We start from the raw sequence: 9842 nt of genomic DNA, 5'->3' as shown, positions 1-9842 counted from the left end.
CACCTAATAATCCAATAGACTCAGAAATTCCTCTGGTTAATTTTGAAATCCCCATAACTACCATTACTTCAAGTGATTCTGAGGAGGAACTCGTAGAAGAAAGGGATGAAAGAGATGAACCTTCCCTGGTACCTTACAGGGACAAAACGCACACCGTGAATTTTGGCACAGAAGAAATAAAAAGAGAACTTAAAGTTGTGGAGAGTGCAGAATTAGAAGATATGGTCAGTCTACTCAAAGAATTCTTGGACGTATTTTCATGGAGCTATGACGATATAACCAGCTTAGACCCCCAGATTGTGACACACAAGATTCTCCTAATTCCCGGAACGATCCCGGTAAAGCAAAAGCTGAGAAGAATGAACCCTGACACGCTGCTCAAAGTCAGGGATGAAGTCAAAAGGCAGTATGATGCTGGGTTTCTAGAAGTAGTCAAATATCCTCAATGGATAGCTAACATTGTCCTGGTAATGAAGAAAGACAAAAGAGTCAGGGTGTACGTTGATTACAGGATCTTAATAAAGCAGGCCTGAAGGATGATTTCCCTCTCCCGCACATAGACGTGCCAGTAGACAATGCCGCAGGATTGGGCAGATGTTCATGTATCGATGGAGCATCTGGGTACAATCAAATCCTCATGGATGAACAGGATAAGGAGAAAACCGCTTTTGTCACTCAGTGGCGAGTATTCTGTTATCGGGTCATGCCATTTGGCTTAAAGAATGTAGGCACTACCTACCAACGTGCTATGGTCACATTATTCCATGATATGATGCACAAAGAAGTGGAGGTGTACGTGGATGATATGATCATCAAATCCAGGGAAGGAGAAAGCCATGTGTAGGTGCTAAGAAAAGTATTCGAGAGACTCAGGAAGTATCAGCTAAAATTGAACCCTGCCAAATGTGTGTTCGAAGCTAAATCTGGGAAGTTGTTGGGATTCATAGTGATTGAGAAGGGAATAAAAGTAGATCCAGACAAAGTTCAAGCTATTCAAGAGATGCCATCCCCAAAGACAGAAAGGGAGGTGCGCAGTTTCCTGGGGAAGCTGAACTACATTTCGAGATTTATTTCCAACCTCACTGCTAAGGCTGAGCCTATCTTTAGATTACTCCGAAAGAACAACACTGCTCAATGGGATTTAGTTTTCCAATAGGCTTTCGAGAGAATTAAGTAGGAAGACCGTTGATTCTATACATGGCTGTCCAACAGAATTCAATGGGATGTGTTTTGGGGCAGCATGATGACACTGGTCGAAAGGAAAAAGCCATCTACTATTTGAGTAAGAAGTTCAATGATTATGAGTCTAGGTACTCTTTCCTAGAGAAAACTTGTTACGCATTAGCCTGGGCGGCAAATCGACTTAAACACTACATGTTGAATCATAAGATATGGCTCATCTCTAGGATGGATCCATTTAAGTATGTATTCGAAAGCCCATTTGTGCCGGGAAGGATAGCCAAATGGCAGGTCATACTCTCTCAATATGACATTGTCTACATGACCCGAAAGGCAGTAAAGGGTAGCGTAATCGCTGATCTTTTAGCAGAAAACCCAATCCAGGATTATGAAGCCTTGGATTTTGAATTCCCTGATGAGCATGTTAATGAATTCGACAGCGAAGAAAAAGAGCCAGCTGATGTGTGGGAAATGTATTTCGACGGAGCTGTTAATTTGTCTGGTAATGGAATTGGGGCAGTACTGGTATCACCCGATGGGAAACACTTCCCAATAGCGATCAAGTTAAGGTTTGAATGTACCAATAATGTCGCAGAAAACGACGCTTGTGTAATGGGTTTACAGGCTGCCATCGAAATGAAAGTCAGGAAGTTGGAGGTATATGGAGATTTAGCCTTGATCATTTATCAAGTCAAGGGAGAATGGCAAACCAAGGATCCAAAGTTAATCCCATAGCAGAAGTACCTACTGGAATATCAAGAAATTTGAAGAAATTTCTTTCACTTACCTCAGTCGGGACAAAAATCAATTCGCGGATGCCTTAGCCACCCTGGCTGTTATGGCTCAAATAGAAGAAGGGCAGACAACTCAGGAATCGCATATCAAAGTAAGGAGTGAGTCGGCGTACTGCTTCATGATCGAGGAGGAAACAGATGGTAAACCTTGGTATCATGACATCCAGGTCTACATCAAAACCAGAAAATTCCCTCCAGGGGCAAGTAGAAATGAAAGAAGAATGATCCGAAGATTAGCTTTGGGATACTTCCCCAGTGGAGAAATCCTATACAAAAGGAGCTCCAACGGCGAATTGTTGAGATGCGTGGATGCAAAAGAAGCAAAGAGGATCCTTTTTCTAAACTCATGAAGGGAACTGTGCTACCCATGCTAATGGACATATGATGGCTAAGCAAATCTTGCAACAAGGATACTTTTGGACTACTATGGAGAAGGATTGCATCAAATACTTTTGGAAGTATCACAAATGTCAAATCTACGCAGATCCGATAAATGTTCCACCTCACCAATTGTTCAACCTCGTCTCACCATGGCCTTTCGCAATGTGGGGAATCGACGTGATTGGTCCCATCAACCCCAAGGCATCCAATGGGCATAGATTTATCTTGGTAGCTATAGACTATTTTTCTAAATGGGTCGAAGCGACATCATATGCCCACATGACACAGAACACATTTCTCAAGTTCCTCCGAAATAATATCATTTGCCGACATGGCCTCCCCAGTGAGATCATCACTAATAATGCCAAGAATTTGAATGGTCCGAAGGTCCAAAGATTATGTGAGCAATACAAGATCTGACATCTCAATTCCTCACCATACCGTCCCCAGATGAATGGAGCAGTGGAAGCTGCAAACAAAAATCTCAAGAGAATAATTCGGAAAATGACAGTCACCTATAGAGATTGGCATGATATGCTTCCCTACACCCTTCACATATACCGGACTTCCGTAAGGACGTCAACTGGGACAACCCCATACTCACTAGTTTACGGGATGGAAGTTGTATTACCTATTGAAGTGGAAATTCCTTCCTTAAGAATTCCGAAGGAATCAGGGATTGATGAGTCAGAATGGATCCAGTCAAGGTTCGACCAATTAAATTTGCTAGACGAGAAAAGGCTAGTGGCAGCATGTCATGGGCAGCTATACCAGAGAAGAATGGCTCGGGCATTTAACAAAGGCGTTCACCCACGTGAATTTCAACCGGGGATATAGTCCTGAAAAAGGTGCTTCCGAATCAAAATGATGCCCGGGGTAAATGGACACCAACATATGAAGGACCCTATGTGGTCAAAAGGGAGTTTTCTGGTGGGGCCCTAATCTTGTCCCGTATGGATGGTGAAGAATTCCCAAGACCCGTGAATGCCGACACTGTCCGGAGATATTATGCTTAGCAAAAAAAAAAAAAAAGGGGTAGGGGTGAAAACCTGAAAGGGCGCCCCTAGCAAAATGCGTGAAGAGGCAAAAACCCGGAAGGGCGCTTTCTGTAAAATGAGTGAAGGGTGAAAACCGGAAAGGGCACCCTGAAAAGAGCGAGTAAAAAAGAAAAAAAAAATCTAAGGGTAAAAACCCGAAAGGGCGCCCTTAGAACCAGAAAATGGAGAAATAAGGAAGAAGATATGGCACCCAGGGAAGGAAAATAAATCATCGCGACATGAATCCCCGTCAGTAGAATACTTGAAATAATGGCAGTTAAGGGACTTCAAAGTTAACTACAAGAAATTTGTGAGATCTATCCTTGTATCCTGTTTTTCTTTGAAACTGTGCCTTTTATTCCTTAGCCATAATAAAGTCATCCTTTCACTTTGATCTATTTTCCTCACACATTTGCATTTATCCTTTTGCTCATACTCTAATACTATTTTCCCTGTGCTATTAATTTGTTAAAATTTTATTATAAGATTAGGATTTGGATGTTGATAACCTCGCGTACTTTGCTAAGAAACTTGCAGGGAATCGGTGAAGGAGAAAAAAAAAAAAAAAAGAAAAGAAAAAGAAAACTAGGGGTGAAAACCCGAAAGGGCACTTCTAGCTGGATGGACGGAAGGGAAAGTGAAAACCCGCAAGGGCACTTTCTGCGAAACAAGAAGAAAGTCGAAAACAGAAAAGGGCATCCGGGAAAGTTTTGGGTCAAGTCTTGTAACTCGTCCTCCATTAATTGTTGACCTTCGGGATCCTGTTAAGTACACTCTGTCGCGGAAGAACTTCTTGTGTCAGGTTAGGCTTATTTTGTGAGCATTTTTAATTTTCAGCATTTAAATTTCCGTTATCAACCTCTGGTTCCTTGATCTAAGTTGATTTTAATTTTTCAGCATTTAAATTTCTGTTATCAACCTTTGGGTCCTTGATTCAAGTTGATTTTAATTTTTCAGCATTTAAATTTCTGTTATCAACCTTTGGGTCCTTGATTCAAGTTGATTTTAATTTTTCAGCATTTAAATTTCTGTTATCAACCTCTGGGTCCTTGATCTAAGTTGATTTTAATTTTTCAGCATTTAAATTTCTGTTATCAACCTCTGGGTCCTTGATCTAAGTTGATTTTAATTTTCTAGCATTTAAATTTCTGTTATCAACCTCTGGATCCTCGATCTAAGTTGATTTTAATTTTCCAGCATTTAAATTTCTGTTATCAACTTCTGGATCCTCGATCTAAGTTCATTTTAATTTTCCAGCATTTAAATTTCTGTTATCAACTTCTGGATCCTCGATCTAAGTTCATTTTAATTTTCCAGCATTTAAATTTCTGTTATCAACCTCTGGGTCCTTGATCTAAATTGATTTTAATTTTCTAGCATTTAAATTTCTGTTATCAACCTCTGGATCGTCAATCTAAGTTAATTTTAATTTTCCAGCATTTAAATTTCCATTATCAACCTCTGGTTCCTTGATCTAAGTTGATTTTAATTTTCCAGCATTTAAATTTCTGTTAATCAACCTCTGGTTCCTTGATCTAAGTTGATTTTAACTTTCTAGCATTTAAATTTTTTTTTGTTATCAACCTCTGGTTCCTTGATCTAAGTTGATCTTAATTTTTCAACATTTAAATTCCTGCTACCAACCTCAGGGTCGTTGACCTAAACAGGTTTTAGTTTCCTAACTTTAATTTTGAGTTTCAAAATTTTAATCGTCCAAAATATGGGTCTGAATCTTTACATAATTCCTACACAGGAAAATTTTTCCCCGTCAATAGAAATTATGTAAAGAAGGGCAGCTGTCGACACCATATTTTGGCCGCCCCACCCCCCCCCCCCCCGGCGCGAAAATCAATAGGCTTTGAAGTAGATCCCCAGCACCAAGTCTCTAGTTATTTCTGATCTCTCTTTGCCAGTTAATCTCATTTCTGATCCCTCTTCAAAAGGAATCGAACCAGTACTAAGTCTCCATGTCATTTAAATCCTTACCGATCTCTCAAATCAATTACCAAGTTTCCTGGCCAGTCAATCACACATCCGATCTCTTGTCAAACGAAATTGAACCAACATTAGGTCTTCATGAAATCCAATCCCCCTTTCATAAATATTGTAGATAGTTGTTCAATAAAGTTAAGGTTTTAATACAGCTTAATGGTACTTCCGATCTTAAGTGTTCAGATCAGGTTTCCAATCTTAATAATCTAAAGTTCCATTCAGTGTTTGTTATCGGTTTAGGCCGATCTCATGTTTACAATGTTTTGCCGATCTCTGATACATAGATTAATAATTGCTTTCAAGTTATTCTAATATGTTCAGACAATCAGGCGCTTATGCAACTTAGATACTTTCCGATCTCATCCAGTCATGGAACAAAAAAGGAACTTCATTTCATTTCAAATTAAAATATATACAAGTCATTCGGCTGGAGGATCACCCCCAGCCTGTTCTACATTTTGTTCACCCCCTCTATCACCTTCAGCCTCCTCCTCACTACCCTCTTCGTCTTGGGGAGCTAGGTCCACCATCCAGGAAAAGTCCTCCTCGAGATAACGCTTCCTGAGCTCGGCCAAGAGATCCCCATGGGCGTTCACATAGGCACTGGCCTCCCTTGTCACTGCCTCTTTTTCTTTTGCTTTGAGTTCCTCAGTGAGGTGAGCGACATCAGCGGCTCGGAGAGCCCAAACCTCTTCAAGAACATGAGCTTGCTCGGCCAGTTTATCCTCGTAGAATTTCATCCGCCCCTCAATTTTAGCTATGTAGTTTTGGGCGGATGAAAGTTGGGATCGGAGGGAAGCGACTTCCTGACCCACCTTCTGGATCTCCTGCTTTAAATGATGAGCCTTTTCCCGGACGATATGTTGGTTCACCAAACTCTCCACACTCAGGCTCATAGTCTGGGTCAGGATATCATTGAGACTGTTCGGGGTTAGCCTATCCCGGTCCTCCCGAAGGCAGATGGAGGCCCCCAAAACCTTGGCTAAACCCGGATTCTCCCGAACAGTTCGGTTCTTCTCCAGGGAATGGATCAGTACTTGAGCGCCGCGGGAGAGGGTCCTCGAGGTAGGTTGGGAAGGACCCCCTTTCGCACTCGAAGCAACTAGAGGGGGTGGTGGCGGCTCTTCTTAACGAGGAGGAGACTGAACCACTTCTATTTCAGGAACCGGCGGTCTTGAGGGCCGGGATGAGCCTCCCTGCATCTCTACTTAGTCATGCCTGGGCGTCTGAGAAGCCTCGGCACGTTTCATCTCCCGCATCTTTCTGGAGACCTCTCTCTTCCACTTTTGGCTCTCTTTGGAAGCCTCGCTGCCCGCCATGCCTGCACAAAGAAAAAGTCACTTGGTCCGACCACCTCAACTTCATTTGATAACCATGAGACGTGAACGGAAGGGGGGCTTATCGCTCTTCGATCCTCGACACCGCTCATTTTCAAAGAAAAGAGAAAATTTAAACTAAAAGAAAGATCAAAACCCTTAGCAGAGTGTGATCGGTGTCAGAAGAACTTGAAAAATCGAGAGAATTTTGGAATCACTCGCGAGATGCTGAAAATAACATAAGGGGGCAACTGGCTGACCCATCCCTTATTTATACCCGTCTGGGCATTTAATGCTCACAGTGTCCCAAGCGGTGCATCGGTTAGCGAGATTTGCCAGCTTTTTCTGACACGTCTCATGAATATTCCGGAAACTCCATAATTAAATGAAGGGGGGATCGGCTAATTAAAGACTGGCAGATTAAGGTAGATGTTTTACAGATCGGTTAAGGGCTATTCAGTTGCGAATCGGATCGGATAAACATATCAGACATCGGAAAATAACTAATGCAATAATAATAAAATGATAATTGTCAAAATAAAATTTCATTTCCAAAAAGATCAGATTACATCATTTGGGCGATCTCTATAGATCGGATTACATCAGAGGTCAGATTACATCATTTGGGTGATCTCTAGAGATCGGCAGTACATCCTATCTAGTAAAGGCCTATGTCAAAGCCTAGTCTCGTGGCTGAATCAAAAGATGTGTTTGATCAGGAGATCGGCTATCGACATCAGATAGATGTACAGCTCAGATGGGGGGACTATGACTCTCATAAGGATAAGAGAGGACATCATCAATGTTATCGCTCCGAACCGAGCCACTGTCGGGACACCCAATGTGGTGAGAAGCCAAATGAATTTCGAAGGGCAGTCACCAATAATAGGAGGGAAATTAGCAGTCTTCTCGCCAGAAATCGGTTCACTAATTAGATCGGTCGCCCGACTCAAGATCAACGCAATCGACATTCTCGATCTGGATCGGTGAATTAGTCCAATTCTGTCATTGTCATCAAAGGTGGCTATTGTGATTTTTTGATCACCGGGATCGTAAATCTTCAGTCGGAAAGCAGAGAAAATAGTCGAAAAAAGATCAAAAGCAGTCGCCATGGTCATAATGTTACCGGAAAATTAGAACAGCAGGAAAGAGGGATGGAAATAGGAAGAAATAGAATGTGGGAGAAATTTCTGATCGAAGGCATATATATAGGAAGGGTTTGAGCATTTATTACTAGCAGAAATCGAAGCGGGTGCCTCAGTAATCGAAGTAATAAATGCTTTGACCGGATCAGCCCGGACGGAGGAGAATGAGCTGAAATGGGAGAGATCGAGAGAGAGGCCCGGCATGAGAGATCGGAAAAGGATCGTATTAGAAAGATCGGAAGGGAGGGGAGATCGAAAAGCAAAGAGAATAAGACAACTTCCAATAACTGTCGTCATAATTAGAGCCGAGGTAGTCAAAGCGTTGCAGACGAGATCAAATCTCCACCGCACGCCTCATTTGCAGAATCTCCCACATTACTGATAGGTGCCAGAGTATGTCATGACAGTCCTGTACATCTCAATCTCCACCATTGATCTTAGTTATAAGTACAAGCCCGGAGCCCTTGGATCAAAGAAGAAGGCGATAAGACCGGCACTTTTTATTCCCAGCCCTTGGATCGCCCTTGACAAGAAAATTTTGAGCCGTCAGATTAGAAAAGAGAAAGGACAAATATTCTGAAAAGGATCTCAGCCGTTCATTCTGATTCTTTTTAATTCCCAAGCATCAGATCATGTCCTTTAAAATCCAAACCTTCCATCTCCCTCAAAGAAAATCCTGACCCTTCATTGGGAGCACCCGGTCCCTATAAATACCTACATGAAAACTGTTAAAAAAAAAAACGAAGAAAAGGGTGGTGACTATAGTGGAAAGGCTCTGAAACTTAATTCAGTTTTGCTACTCTGCTATTTTTAAGCTTTCAAAAATAGGAAAAACTTCAGAAACCAGTTTTCTAAAGTATTTTCTTTGAAGAAGTACTGAATACTGAAACTCTCCATGTTCAGTTTGTTCATTACTTTGTGATATCCTCTCTTAGTTTCAGTTCTGCCTTCATTTCCACTTTCATTTTCCAAGCTCAACCTCATTCAAACTTGGTTGTTGTCATTTCGGTTTGACTGCATTTTAACTTGGTACTCTTCATCCCAAGGCGAACATTAGTCCTCAGACTATTAGCACGCAACTCTGTAACATTCGTGACTCCATAGTTAGTTCAATAGGTTCAACTTCCTACAGGTGAGTGTCTGAACCGTTGCCCTATTTAGTGTTTGTCTCTATTTTCTTTTTTTTTTATGATCATAATTTTTGTTAAAGTTTGTCTTATGTTAGAAGGTCCCATGTAGGTGGTTATTCTCTTGAGTTTATCTTTTGATACATTAGTTCATGTTATTTATTTGTTCTTGGTCTTTTATTATCTCTTAATGTAGGTGTTCTAGTTACGGGTAGCGTATAGGTAGTTTGATAAAATGTTGGTAATCGTATCTTAATGCAAGAGTTTCTTTAAATGAAAGTTCGGATAATAAATCAGAGAAAATTATAAAGATGAGCCACTAGACTAGCTCAAGAAGGTGACTGGGCAAATATGGCTTGCCAAAAGGTACTGGTAAGGCGACCACATAGGAGATCGGTAAAAATTAAGTCCGGTTTCCCCCATCTAGTCACAAGGTACCGATGAGTTAAAAGAAACCTAATCCGGGTTCCCAGTGTCTTCGGATGCCAGAACCCTTAGCCTAAGGTCCCTGTGCGATACGATCGTAATTAAATTTCAAGAGGTCAGGGGGGAGTTCTTACCTGATCCTCATCCAAACCAAATAGGAGATCAGAGGAGAGTTCTTATCTGAGATCCTTTATCAAAACTCTAAAATTGCATATTAAAAGAGATCGGAGGAGAGTTCTTATCCGATTCTCAACCAAAATTTTTAATAAATATTAAAAGAGATCGGAGGAGAGTTCTTATCCGATTCTCAATTAAAAGTTTTTAATAAATATTTAAAGAGATCGGAGGAGAGTTCTTATCCGATCTTCAATCAAAATTTTTAATAAATATTTTAAAAGATCGGAGGAGAGTTCTTATCCGATCTTCAATCAAAATTTTTAATAAT

The sequence above is a fragment of the Hevea brasiliensis genome, chromosome 3 (assembly GCF_030052815.1).
Source record: "Hevea brasiliensis isolate MT/VB/25A 57/8 chromosome 3, ASM3005281v1, whole genome shotgun sequence".
In the NCBI taxonomy this organism is placed as follows: Eukaryota; Viridiplantae; Streptophyta; class Magnoliopsida; order Malpighiales; family Euphorbiaceae; genus Hevea; species Hevea brasiliensis.
The sequence above is the reverse complement of the archived record's forward strand: the minus strand, read 5'-3'. Positions refer to the sequence as shown.